We start from the raw sequence: 15,182 nt of genomic DNA on the forward strand, positions 1-15,182 counted from the left end.
TTTATTTGAAAGAAGTATACTCACATATATATGTACACAAAAATAGAATCATTTATAATCTCATATTTTGTGTAAAAGGAAACTTGAAAGTTGGAAAGGATAAAAAAAATACTAGTTCCGTAATATAAAGAAAATTAAAATTGCCAGAGATGTACAAAAGGACAAAAAGTGCCAGAAATGGTAATTATGTGAGTAAATCTAAAAGACAATTCTCTTTGTTTTCTTTAAAAAAGCTAACCATTTAGGTCAAAAACAAATACATTTTAAATTGAAGTTTTATAATGCATTTAAAACAAACATATACAGCAACAATAATACAAATGATGGTGTGGGGACAGATACGTGGAATTACACTGTCATAAGGTTCTGACATTTGTGAAGTGTGGTGTATGAATGGGAAGCAGAATGTAACATGTGTGAGATGTGAAGCTGAAGTCCAGCTCTGGGATGTTGGTAGTGGAGGTAAAAACTGGGGGAGTGTGAAAGGAGGGCATACAGGGATCGCTCTTAAATACACAATTTTACAAGTACATAACATTGATGAATCCCAGCAATAATTTAAGGATACATATTATTAATTCTAGAACACTACATCCAACAATTGCAGAATACACATTCTTCTCAAGTACACTGAGAACAATCGTTCAGATAAACTGTATGCTGGGCTATAAAATAAGTTTCAATAACTTTCAGAAGTTTGAAATCTTACAGTGTATATTCTTGAACAACAATGGAGTTAAATTAAAAGGCCATGACAAAAAGTCATTTAGAAAACTCCCAAATACTTGGACTCTAAACAAGACAATTCTAAATAAATAACCCAATGATAAAAAACTCACAGAAAGAAAAATTTTAAATATTTCCAAAAGAATCCTAATTAAAACACATCGAAATTTATGGGACATCACTAAAGCAGTCTTTAGAAGTAATTTTCTAGCTTTAAACGCCAATAATTTTAAAGGATAACAATTTAAATCAATTATCTTACTTTCTACTTAATGATATAGAAAAATAAGAAAATTAAGTAAGCAGAAAAAAAGGAAATAATAAAGAAAAGCAGTAATCAATGAAATAGAAAACAAATATGACAAAGTTAACAAAGCCAAAATTTGGTTTTCTGAAAAGATCAATACATTTGAATCTTACAAACACATTTTCTGTTAGGAGGGAAAAATAGTATAACACCTTGGGAAAAATTTGGTATTATACTTTCTTATTTTTATATATATATATAGAGAGAGCACACACGAGTTGGGGTGAGGGCAGAGGGAGAGAGAGAGAATCTTATGCAGATTCTATGTTCAGCACAGAGCCCTACACAGGGCTTGATCCCATGACCCTGGGATCATTCCTGAGCCGAAATCAAAACTCAGACACTCGACGAACTGAGCCACCCAGGCACCCTTGGCATTATACTTTCATTTACAATGTGCACACGCTCTACAAATTTTGATTCTACTCCTAGTAACAAATCAAAGAGAAACTCTTGTAAATCTGCAGTAGCAATGTTAACAACTGCCCTGTTTATCATAGAACAAACCCGGAAATAGCTCCAAAGCCCTGGAGTAGAAGAATAGATATATGAGTTGTGACATATCCATGCACTAGAATATTATAAAGAATTAAATCAATCACAACTATACAGAACACTAAATTTAATCAAAATTTTCTTGAGTGCCCATTAGGTGCCGGGCACTGATCTCAGCACTTGGGGTACATCAGTTAATAAAACTGATGGGATCTCTACCCCTCAAGCAACTTACATTCTTGAGGCAGAGAAAGATAAGTAATGCACATAATAAATAGGCAAATTATATATAAAGTACACTAAAAAGTGATGAATGATTATAAATGAACAAGTGAAGCATCGGTAAGTAGGCTCTGAAATACCTGAGTTGGAGAAACTGGGGGTTAAGATACATGGGGGGAACATAGGAAGATGGCTTTTCTCAGTGTGATGCTAAATGAATATAATATTGATGAGCCTTAGCAATAATAAATGACAAAAGTACATCTAGATGCTGTGCCTCAATTCTGCCCTGCTGCAGTGGAAACTACGAAAATTGAAAATCGAAAATCGGCAGTTGCTCTTTCCTCCTGATGTGAGGGATTCAGAGGCCTTGTTTTGAGAGGTAAGGGGCACAAAATCAAAGCCATTTTGATTAATGAGTCACCACTTGAATATAAAGGGGCTATCCACTGGAAAAGCCATTATTATTATGGGTACCCCTAAGAAGGGGGAAAATGCTATCAGTGAATTATCTGTAAATTGCATCCTAATTTCAGAACATTTAGTCATTGTCATATTGGATTAAACTTCCAATGACCTGAAAAAAAAAAGTAAATGTGAACGTTTTCAACTGGCTACAAGATATATACCTTTCACCTATATGTCTTTTGCCAGGTAAATAGCTGACAGCTATACATTTGAAATTATATCCTCAAAATATTTGTAATATGTGATCCATCTTTCTTCCAAGTACATGAAATAATTTTCCATATATTTATATATATAGAGATATATTTCTATAGATATATTTCTATATATATTTCCTATATCATCTGAAGAACATTTTTGAGATAAATAATTTTATTCTAGATTTCAGTGACAATCTTGCATTCCATTACTCAAAAAGCAAACATTGAGATATGTATTTAATAATGTATGTCAGTTAGCTTTAAAGAAAAGTTCATTCTAAAAGTGTGCTGCTATGTAACTATAATTTCAAATATTGCACAAATTAATAAAAATACTTTATGGTTTATTAATTTTCTGAGTTTTATAAACAAAGTTTTTCTTCAGAAAAAGCATATCCATTTTCTAGGTTTTATTAAGTGGTTTCAATATATTTCTATGGGCTAAAACCAAGATTTTCAAACATAGACTGGAGGTCACACACAGGGATTTCTTAAATGAACTCACATGAAAAATCATTTCTATATATGTTTTAAAAAAATTCTCCTTAAATGCCTCCCTAATGTTCTAGGATGACTAAACAGAAATGGTAATATGCATGTTTGACCTATTAACCAACCAATTGCAGCTACTGAGAGAGCTAATTTGGATATTTCAACCTTTAAAATTTAAGGTAAATAAGTCCCAAGTAAGTTTTAATAATTTGACATTTTAATATTTTATTTTAATATATTCAATGAATTTCATATGTTTTGACAGAATCATAATTTCTACAAATGATTTCTACAAATGGATTCTCCCAAATTTCAAGCTACATACATAATCATCTAGACCAAAGATGTTAGCACATATAATTATTGGATTCTAATTTATATTTCAACTTACTACAAATTTAAATATAGCATGTTTTATATAGCATGGTAAAGAAATAAGCATATGCATAACATACATCTGGATGTTTTAATTTTACATTAAGCCATTTACTTCTTGTTCAATGTCCCTAAGACATTCTTTATTTCATATCTGGTTAGTTTGTACTTCCTAATTTCTTCTAATGTTCATTACTGCCTACAGAGGAGTTTCAAATTATATATGTTCCAAGCATTAGAGCAGAAATGTGAGTTAAAAAGTAAATAATTGAGGCATGGATAACATGAGACTCTCCTACTCCAAAAGTGAAGTTAATTGGAAACATTATTTTTTGGAGGTGAAGTATTTGGATAGACACTTGCAAGACTACTTTGCAATAGTCATATTCATACAGGGTAAGTTGGCTAGTATTCATTTTATAGAATATGCTTGCAGAACAACTTGCCAGGATAAGCTATCCTGTAAGAATATGTTCCAGATAGAAATTCGGTGATAGAGACTCATTATTCATTGTTCTAACCTTATTTCCTCACTGCAGATAGAGTTTTGAAATGTATTCCTATGTATATGTGACACAGTATTTTCTACTGGATGTTTAACTAGATACCAAGGTGTAGAGTTCCAGAAATTTGAATGTATGTTTCAAACATCTGGAGCTATACATATGGGCAATATACAGCTGTGTTTATTTCAATGATTACACATTTACATGCATACAATACATTTATTTAAATGTATAATCTCTTATATATGTGAGAATAGTCAAACAAATGCATTTGCTGTACTTATTTGAATATGCAATTGAAAAAGAATTCAAATAAATAATTCACCACTTTTATTTGAATCTTACAGTATTTATTTATGTAACATACTTATTAATATACAATCATAGCTCTTTCTTTTTAATCTAAAACTAAATATTTTTAAAAGATTAAAGAAACATAATGGTGATCATGAGTCATAGAAATCAAGAAATTTTGTAGAGAAGTATTCATAGTGAGGTTTCAGAAGAATTTGAAAATTCAGCAGGACACAAGAATAAAATCATTTGCAATTGGAATGTTTCTTTCATTCCAACAATTTTATCATAGTGGACATTTTAATTGAATTTCAAAGTACTTGTCCAGAAGTATTGTTTTGTTTTGTTTTTCCTTTATTATTATTACTGTATTGACAAGATAAACACTTCTGGGTATTGGTTTAATACAGAAGGAAAAAGGGTTACACTATTTTAAAGCCACACACATACAAATCTGGTTAAGAGTATTAAGATAATCTCATTTAACTCTACCTTTATTTCGGGGAGAGGAACTGGAGACCAGCAAATGATTTAGGAGAAAAGAAAAGAAAATTACATTTTGGATTCAATTCCTGGCTCTGATATCCTAGGAGATTTCAGAGACCTTCTAGTTAGTCTATTTATACTTGTCTCAGTCCTTCTGTTTTCTGTACGCTATTTACTTTCTCAAGGTTTTTTGTTTTGTTTTTTTTTTTTTTTAGCTATGATAGGCTGGCTGGCCTAGAGGAAAATGACTTACACTAAAGCAAGAGAAAACTTAAATTGAAAATCGCACAGGTTTTTGAAAGAATTTTAAATTCAACGTACCACAATATAAAAAGTAATGACTGCAGGCACTTCTTCATTTGTTGAATGACTGAACAAATGTAACCTATCTGAGCCTTTTTCATTGTTCACAGGCCTTGGATAATAACATTGGGTGTTGAGAGAATTACAGGATTAAAAGGTATAAATCATTCAATTGTCGAGTGCTTTCCAAATAATAACTTTGTATTTCATTCCCATTTGGTAGACGTGAAAACTGAGTACCTGGACATACCTCCAAAGCTTTGTTGTTGGTCATGTTTCAGGAATCACCTTTCCTAAATTGATTCATCTCCTGTGAAAAGCTTGAATCTGCAAACAATGTTGTTTTCAGAGACAGTTCATGCTTCCCCCATGGGATGCTCCCCGGAGATTGGGGATGGGAGTGTGTGTGCGTGTTTAGCTGGGAAGGGTTCAGTAATGGAAAGAACATAATTTTGTCTTTCATAGTTATAAAACAAGTCATAGTCCTTATTTTTAATTTCTATGGTCATTTTGTGAGTCAGGTATTAGAGCTTGGGACTCGCGTCAAAAGGAAGGAAAGGCCGCGGGGCCGACGCCTCGGCGACCAGGACCCGCGCAGAGGAGGGAGAGAGATTGACCAATCGGAGCGCAGGCTGGGGACGGGTCCTGTCCCTCTCCGCCAAGCCCCGCCTCTTTCCGTACAGCCCCTTGGGAGTAGGGGGTGTGCAGCCTACTCGTCCCGCCCCTGCCTCTGAGTGACAGGACCGTGGACAGCAACATTTCCAGCAGGACACGAAGTTTGTCGGCCCTTGCCTTGGCTGAGCTAAGGTGTGTGTGTCCGGCGAGGGCGAGGGGGCTGGGGCGGCCCTGCCAGGGAGGCTTGGGGTCCGGGACTGAAAGCGAGCGCACGTCCTTAGCGAGTCCCCAGAGCGTTTAGGAGGTGGTCGTTCCTCCCTGAGAGCGGCGCTTGGGCTGGCTGGACGTAGGGAGGCTCTGGAAGACCGGGAACCCGAAGCTAGGGAAACCCAGTAGGTACGGTAATCACTTAAGGACCCCTTCCGGCGTGCAGGGCGCTCGCGGTGGGGGTGGGGACGGCGAGCACGGAGTTCGGGCGGTGGGTGGGCGTGGCCGCCTCTGTTGCTAAGGAACGAGCGGTTCCCGCCCTGCCAGCGTGTCTGGCGCCGGCGCAGGGCCCTGGAAATTTTAGCTCCACCCACCTCCCGAGGCCTCTTTCTCGGTTGGGGATTGGCTCTCTTGTGCTGTCAGTTAATTCGTGTCCTGTTATTTTACAGTCCAGCACTCGGGGTCTCGTAGTTCTTGTTTTGGCTTTTCTCTGGTATTACTCCACTCCGTACTTTTACCAGCCTTCCCCTTCTTAATAAATATCTGCAGACCAAAACATTTGCAGAGAAGAGCTTCAGGCAGCGTTGAGGTGGCTTTATTTGCACGGGGTTGTGGGAGGGACTAGGGTGGGATGGGAGGAAAGGATCTTTGCTTGGTGCTTGGTGAATCCCTGGACCCACAGGGTGTTGGTATCCATGTGGATGGCTAGGAAAAGGGGGATAGGATATCTAATTTCTTCTACCTGGAATTATTGTTCTCTCTGCTGTAACGTTTGAGCACAATGAGCGGCTCAAGAAGTTGAGGCAGTTCATTTTTGGACAAGCTCCAATACATGATTTCCCTTTCCAGTTCCTACTGTGGAAAGTGGGTGATGGATACTAATTGGATCAAGCCCCTCGGCTTGATTGGCCCACATTTAATGATTAACTGTAAGATGGTAACCACAGATAACCACTTCAGATCTCTTTGCTCCTATCATTTGGCCCCAAATGATTGAGCAGAACAAACATTCCAGAGAGAAAACACATAAGGAGCTGAAGTCTACTTTTACTTCCTTCTGCTAGGTTTACTGTATAAATCTACAAGAAGGAAGCTTGTACTTCTTAGAACACTGAGGAGAACCTTGGCCTGTAAGTCAGAAAACTGTCAGGGTTAGGGAATGTTTGTCCTTGGCCAATAACCTTCATAACTGTTTCCTCATCTATACTTTGCTCTTTGTTCCTAAAACTTAAGGAGGAATAATTGATTATGCAAGTATTATTAATAATTTACACAGATGTGAAGTGTTATTGATTGCACTTTATCTTTTTGTCTATATGATCTGAATTTGTAAACACATAGAAGTATGATCATTTAGCTTAAAGTAGTTTCAAACCTCCCTTGGGACTTCTCTTATCATCGGGTTATTTAGAAATGAAGCAACTCATTTATTTGTTGATTCTGTGAATACTTCTCGTTAAGTGGCGCCTTAAATATCTTGCATGACACTTTTTCTCCCCCTTGACATCACTTGGTTTTTCAAAGTATATACATAGCCTGAAAGGATTCGGAAAGATTACCTTCTAATCTAAGGATGAATGACCTTGATATCATGTACTGCTTTGAGAAGTTAAAGAAAGCTATTGAGTCTCCCCTTAGAGAAAGACACTGTTTGAAGTGTAATTGGACCCTGGATTAAGACCCTGTTTTGGGTCAACTTCTTGAGGGATAAGGAAATTATTCCCCCCCTTGCTTCATACCAAAGAGTGACTGAGAACATAGCTGGGAACAGAATTCGGTCTTTGTTCTTTCTTCCACATTGCATTTTACCATAGCTTAATTTTAGTTCAGCATCTTAAGCCAATCTTTTTTTTTTTTAACCATTTAATAAACAGGAACTACCAGTGCTCAATAAATTGTTGCTGTCTTTCAAAACCATGTAAACTGTAATTTTTTTCAAATGCCCTTTGATTATTCTCTTAAAGGATATTCTTATATTTAAGCAAGTGAAAAAAGAAATCATTGTCAAATATTTTGCGAAAATGTTAAATTGTATTTTTGAGATAAACATTAAAAACATAAACTTTCTCTTCTATCACAGTCCATTTTGGACAAAGAAAAGCTGATTATGTTTATGCCACTTGAATACCATTACCTGATTCCTAGAACTCTTTTCTTCAATTTGAATCATTTTTCATACTATTTTAATTTCCCATGGCTAAAAAGTATTGTGATTGGTTCCACTATGGTTTTTTTTCGTGATTTCTGTATGAAAATAAAGGCTATAAATAGCCTGAATTTCCCTAAAGTGGGCATATGTGGTAGACATTATCATCAGAAAGGGAAAACACTGAAAAGAGAAAATATGTATTGCTTTTTTAATAAACGTAAGAGTATATAGGAGCACATGTCATTTGCCTTATTTATAATTTTATTTTATCTATTTAGTATTTGACTATCCCTTTCTCAACTGCATTTCTGGTAGAGAAACTGATATAAAGATAAATGGATTAGAGAAAGCATTCTACTGGAATTACAGTTTTTAGGGTCTCAATATAATAATCGCTTTATTTTTCCTCACTCTCTTGGGTGTGTAAACAGACAGAGGGAGTTTGCAATATCACCTTCCTTACTAAAGAGCTGATTTGGCATAGTGCTTTGGATGGGAGACCCAAAATGAGTACTAGTACTTTCCGCCTCCTCCTACCTCCTACCTCCTACCTCGTCTTTTCTTACATCTTTTCTTCAGTGAGAGATCATTTCAGTTTGCAGAAAAGGTACATTTACCCAGAATTAGCAATGAAATAAAAGAAGGAGAAACTCTAGTATTGACAGGTTTCTAATAGCTAATATCTACCCATCGGAGTAATATGGACCAGTGGATTTCAGCCGCCAGTCACCAATCAGATAACTCTCATGTTGGGAAGCTGTGGATAGGAGTAGGATCTGAGGCCAGGACTGTTAACCTAGAGCTCTGATTTTCCACCCTAGATGATCCCTTTGGGTCTTTTGAAATAAGTGGAGGTGTTTTTAAATTATTACTGTGTCTTTAAAAGCTTATGGCTTTTGGGACCCTGAAGTTTAGGAATGGTAAGTATTGTGTAACATAGAGGTCCAGCTCAATGAAGAATTTTCTTCCCACACTCCAAGGCCAAAAACATGTCCTTTGAGAACTGCTGTTCCAGTGGAAGTTCCTCTACATGGAGGCATGACGCTAGACGAGATTTCACCCTAGTCTTTGTTCCTCTGTGTTCATGTTTTTGTCTTCAATAGATTAAGCTCTAAGTGTGAAGGTCTTACTAAAAATACTGCTTAGAAAATAGCTATTTTTTGGTATTTTCCAAGAATGACTAAAACAATGCTAATAGAAAATACTAATGCATATTTTATAATATTTGATATCCTCAAAACATTTCTAACTGAACAGAGAAGGATCTAGAGTCTAAGAGCTAAATCTTTTCACACCTGGTACATACATTTAATCCTTTCTTGTATGACAGAGATGTTCAGTATCTTTTTTTAATGTTTATTTATTTATTTTGAGAGAGAGACAGAGTATGAGCATAGAGGAGGGGCAGAGAGAGAGGGAGAAAGAGAATACCAATAGGGTCCAGACACTGTTAGCACAACATGGGGCTTGATCTCACAAACCTTGAGATCGTGACCTGAGCCTAGACCAGGAGTCAGAGGCTTAGTGGACTGAGTGGGCCACCCAGGTGCCCCAGAAATGTTGACTACCTTTGTGATGATAGAGTGCAATAGGTATATATTTTCTTGAAAAAGAAAAGATGATTTCTTAGCTTCTTAACTTGGAAATGCTAAAAAACGTTAGAAAGATAAATACTGTGTACTCAGAGGTCTAACAAATTCTGTTTTGTTGAACCTCCCGTAAATGAGAGGATCTTATGTATTTTCAAGCCACTGAACATGGAGAATGACAGCAGGAATAAACAGAAACTTAGTTCTTCTATAATAGTGTTATGCAGTGACATAGTTGTAAAAATAACAGACCAATTGGACTGAAGACCTTAAAATTTTGGCAAAGACAAAAGGAAGAAAACCCTTTTTAACATATTTTAGATATTAAAAATATTCAGATATTGCTGGTTGTAGACTGATAAATTATATGGATACCTGTGACAAAATCCTAATTGTGGATTACAGTTTATAACCTACACTAGACAGAAGGCACACTGGACTGAAAGTTTTAGACTAGGCTCCAGCAGTAGATAAATTATTTGGGGGTGAGGGGGTGATAATGTTCCAGGCATCAAGTTCCTTATATGTGAATATCTAGAATTGAAGATTTGTGGTGTTCTTCCATTTTTATGAAGAATGTGCTTGAACATTATAATAATTCTCATTATTCACAATGGTTCAATATAGCATGAATGTCTCTGGGCAGGGGCATATCAGGTTTTTTTTTTTTTTTTTTTTTTCTTTAAGAACCAGTTTATGGGGCACCCAGTTGACTCAGTCGGTTAAGCCTCCCACTCTTGATTTTGGCTCAGGTCGTGATCTCACAGTTTCATGAGTTTGAACCCTGTGTCAGGCTCTGTGCTGACAGCATGGAGCCTGCTTGGGATTCTCCCTCTTTCTTTGCCTCTCCCCTGCTTGTGCTCTCTCTGTTCTCTCAAAATAAGTACATAAACTTAAAACAATTAAAAAAGAATTAAAAAAAAAGAACCAGTTTCTGATTCCATATTGTCATTTTCTAGGGGTCCGTTATCTGCCTTTTCTCCTCTCCTCAATATTCCACCCTCACACCTCCCATACATACATACATTAAGAAAAGAGGACTGTGTAGAAATGATCTCTATAGTCTCTTTCTTTTTTTTTTTAAATTTTTTTAGATGTTTGTTTATTTTTGAAAGACAGAGAGAGACAGAGTGTGAGCAGGGGAGGGGCAGAGAGAGAGAGAGAGAAAGACACAGAATCTGTAGAGGCTCCAGGCTCTGAGCTGTCAGCACAGAGCCCGATGCGGGGCTCGAACTCACAAGCCGTGAGATCATGACCTGAGCTGAAGTCGGACGCTTAACCGACTGAGCCACCCAGGCGCCCGTCTATAGTCTCTTGCAAAGCCAAAATATGCTGGATAACAGCATTCGAAATGAATAAAGTGGAACAAAAAATCCCACAAACCCAAGGAAAAGGTAATCAGCAGAAGACTCAGGGGCATACCTGTGAAAACCAAAGAAGAATTTTAAGCTAAAGAACATTTGAGGAAGTTCTTTGACATGTAACATGTGCAAGAATTCATGGTCTCTATGGGTAGGAGAACTCCGTATATGAAGAGCAGACAATGATTAGGTGACAGTAGGAAGACTGTAAGGTAAAACAAAAAGATAAGAAAAAACTAAAAATGAGAACTGTATTAGTTTTATATTCCAGCTTTAACAAACTACCACAAATTTAGTGACTTTAAAAACCTCAAATTCATTATCTTAATCTGCAGTTCAGAAGTCTGAAATAGGTCTCACTGGGATGAAATCAAGGTTTTGGCAAGGCTGCGTTCCTTTCTGGAGGCTCTGGGAGGGAATCTGTTGCCTTGCCTCTCCCAGTTTCTAGTGGCTACTCACATTCCTTGGATTATGACTCCCTTCATCTTCAGAGCCAGCAACATTACATCCCTGTATTTTTCTGTAGTCAAGTCCCGTCCAGACCACAGCTAAGAAAAGTGAACTGCTTTTAAAGACCCACCTGGATAATCCACGATAATCTCTCCCTTTTGAGGTTCTTCATTTAATCACATCCATACAGTCCCTTTTGCCATGTAATCCTCACAGGTAATATTCACATAATCACAGGTTAGGGAATCAGGACCTGGGCATCTTTGAGGGACGCATTATTCTGCCTACCACAATGACATATTAAAAAATCTATATTTGAGGCAGTAAAGAACAGAATTGATATTACTGCAGAAAATTTAATCAGTATGAAAAATAGACTTGAAAAGTCCTCCTAACATAAATATTGAATTCTTGAAAAGAAAGTTGATATGTGGAAGAAAAAGAATGAGGTCCACTCTATGAAACTTTAGGGTTTTTGAAGAAGACACTATAATATTGACAATTGTTCCTAATGAAGAGAATACAGTATTTGAAAAAAAAAAAGTGATAAGCAAAGAGGTAACAGGAATCAAAACTTTTTTGAGCTGAAAAAGTCATGAGTGCAGAAAGGAGTTACATAAGGTGTGACAACTCAAAGGGACACAATATCAACATTTTTAAATTAGTATAATGATACAGAAAAAATGCTTCATATATCTAGAAAGAGAGAAATAGCATATTACCGTCAGGAAACAAAAGTTAGGCTGGTCTCAGACTCCTTTCCTATAGCATTAAATAGCAGAAGACAACAGAGCAACATTCTTAAGAGGGTTTTCTGTTTTCTTTTTTTAAAGTTTATTTATTTTTGAGACAGAGAGACAGAGCATGAACAGGGGAGGGTCAGAGAGAGAGGGAGACACAGAATCTGAAGCAGGCTCCAGGCTCTGAGCTGTCAGCACAGAGCCCGACGCGGGGCTCGAACCCACAGACCGTGAGGTCATGACCTGAGCCGAAGTCGGATGCTCAACCGACTGAGCCACCCAGGCGCCCCTGTTTTCTTTTTTTTAATATCCATGCAGTTTGTATTTCTTGTGTAATGGCACAGAAAACCACTCCTAAGGTTATAAGGGACCTTAAACTCCACCCTGTTTGCTTTTTTGTGGGGGGAGAAAACCTAAGACCTACAATTTATTAGAAGGTGATATAAATGTAAAAGCCATGGCATATTAAAAAAAAAGCTGATAGTATATCCTAGAGTTCTAGAATATTGATGTGGCTCTAAATAATTATGTCAAATCTAGTTAAAAATTGACTATGAATGTAAAAAATTGCTTGCATGAAAAGACGTATAACATAAAAATTAATTCAGCAACAACAATCTAGATGTAAATAACATTTTGTGATTTTATGATTTATATATGCCAGAGATGAAACCTGGTAATTTAAGAGGATGGATAGACTCTAAAATATACCTAAAGCATTCTTCAGCAAACTAGGATCCATGGGTTTCCCAAATCTGGCTCAGTGCTTGTTTTTCTATGACCCGTGAACCAAGAATAGTTTTTACATTTTTAAATGGTTGGGGGGAAAACAAAACAAAGCAATAATGTTTTGTAATGTAAACACGAAATTCAAATTTTGTTAATAAATGAAGTTTTACCGGAACACACCTGCACGTCTGTTTACATATTGTATGTGGCACTAAAACGGCAGTGTGGAATAATTGCAACAGATAGGCAGATGTGTGGCTGTGCTGCTTTGCACTGCTCAGAGCACTAGGAATTGCTATGACAGTTATAGTTTGATTTTGCTTCTCAACCTTCAAAGCCTAAAAATTTACAATTTGGCCCTTTATAGGAAAATTTGGTAACTCCTGACCTAAACCGTAAACTTAAAAAATTGGAATTTTCTTTTTATTTCAAGGCACCCAGATTTACTCAGCAATTGCCCTTCAATGTTCTGCTTACCCCAGCATTTCTTTGGTCTTCTATGGACTGGCATTAAAAACAAGTCTATTATTTTTTACATTTGATCATCCAAAATTTCTCTTTTTCACCTCTGTGCCTTAAATGAAACATATTCACGTAAAGATTTTAGAATTTCATTTCCAAAGACATTCAGTTAAATATTGCAGTACTGTTAGAAATAGTAGCATTTTATTATTGTATGCCAAAAATCTATGTGTTTATAGAGATAAGCATGTACTGTATTTAACAAGTGAGGTATGTATCAATCAGTTAATCAGCAAAGATTTGTTTGGCAGGTACAGATGAATTAGATAGAGGAAGTGGCTTTGAAACAAGGTTTGGAAGGATGCCTGTGAATTTAACGTAGATAAGGCTGGGGCTAAGGTAACAAGGCAAAGAGAACAATATTTGTAAAGCTACTAAGCTGTCAATAGGAACACATAGTTGGGAAATGAAAGAAATTCAGTGGCTGGAACACAATTTGGAGAAAAGTAGCTGGAGTTGAGGCAATAAAAACTGTGGTCCAGGCCGAGAAGGCTGTCATGTGCCACACAAAGCAATTTTTATCTTATAGGCAGTGAGGATCCATTTTAGATTTTTGTGCTTTAGAGCCAACATGATCAGATCAGTATTTTACAATGATACTTCTTAAACTTTTCAAATACAGCACTCCCTAAATTTTTTTAATGCTATGAATATACGGTCATGGAACAAAAGTTGCATTGGGCTATACCCACATATGTCCTATTTATAACAGAATTTTCCTTGAGGAAGGATACATAGGCAATCCACTAATTATCCTAGGAACTTATGTGGTATGGAAACTTTTGTGAGCAGGTTGCTAAATAAACTGAAATAATTTTAAATTTTCAAAAGATTAAGAAGTTGCCTATAATGGAAAAAAAAAATGATCTGTCTGGCTTCTCCTGTCTACACAGAACTACTTTAAGACCAAATATAATGTATTATGTCAGCACACTGCACCAGTGTTATATATGGCTTATAAAAACTTTATTAAAACTTGAGATGATAGATGTTTAGTTATGGATCCCTTGAACATATTGGGATTTTCTTTTCTTAGATATTTAAAACACAATGTTTAATGCTTAGCATTTCTTCTAATAAAATAAGTGTATTTGTTTTGAATGCCTCTAAAGAATTTCATTAAAACCATATCTCATTTTAAACATTGATTTTGATATGTAATAAAAAATAGTTTTACAGGTAATATTGTCCCACATTTATATAGATCCTTATATTTAACACATTATTTTCATAAAAGCAATCTGATTTCATCCTTACAGTAATCTCTGTGGTACATAGAACAGTTCTTTTCTCCATTTTATAGATTTGAAATCTATATCTCAGATGGATGATCTGGATATACTCTTCCTTATAGAGGAAAGTGAGTGTACTCTGTGATCGGATAGATTGCATTCAAATCTGTGCCCTTTTCTTTGTTAACTGTGTATGCTTGGAAAACTCACTTAATCATTAGGAAACTCAGTTTTCTCATTGGGGGTTAATTGTACTTGTCCCACATAAATGTTACGAGAATTTCTGATAATACATGTGACGTGCAAAGCACAGTAAATGGAAACTGCTGATATCATTATTGTTGCTAATATTTGTCATCATTATTAATAAGTGTCCAATACCCATTATTCAAATTTTCAAAATCCAAAAGTTCTGCAAAATAAATTTTTTTCCAAGTTTTCATAAATTGAATTGAGGCAAAACCATACTTAAAATGACATGGGACTATTTATGTCATCTTTATTTTTCCAGTCAGTGTTAATATTGATAAGATTTTACTATGAAATATTAATGTGCTGCCTCTACTTTCCTCCAGGAGTGTTATGTAATTATGGTAAATGGGATATATTACTTTTCTATAATCTGAAAACCTCCAAGGCACAACTGGCCCAAACATTTTCTTGTATTTTTTATTTTATTTTATTTTATTTTATTTTATTTTATTTTATTTTATT

At 35.9% G+C, this 15,182-nt stretch overlaps 1 protein-coding gene across 7 annotated transcripts in view; it reads left to right on the forward strand.

Moving 5' to 3' along the window:
• The first annotated feature begins 5,549 nt into the window (after positions 1 to 5,549).
• TRIQK (triple QxxK/R motif containing) overlaps positions 5,550 to 15,182 on the forward strand; it is a 291,286-nt gene continuing 281,653 nt past the window's right edge. For all 7 annotated transcript variants that reach the window (XR_007458465.1, XM_049633158.1, XM_049633161.1 and 4 more), the window contains exon 1: positions 5,550 to 5,681. The gene's annotated coding sequence lies outside the window, so the exon portion shown is untranslated. The remainder of the gene's footprint in view (positions 5,682 to 15,182) is intronic.

This window comes from Panthera uncia, chromosome F2 (assembly GCF_023721935.1).
Source record: "Panthera uncia isolate 11264 chromosome F2, Puncia_PCG_1.0, whole genome shotgun sequence".
NCBI classification, from domain to species: domain Eukaryota; kingdom Metazoa; phylum Chordata; class Mammalia; order Carnivora; family Felidae; genus Panthera; species Panthera uncia.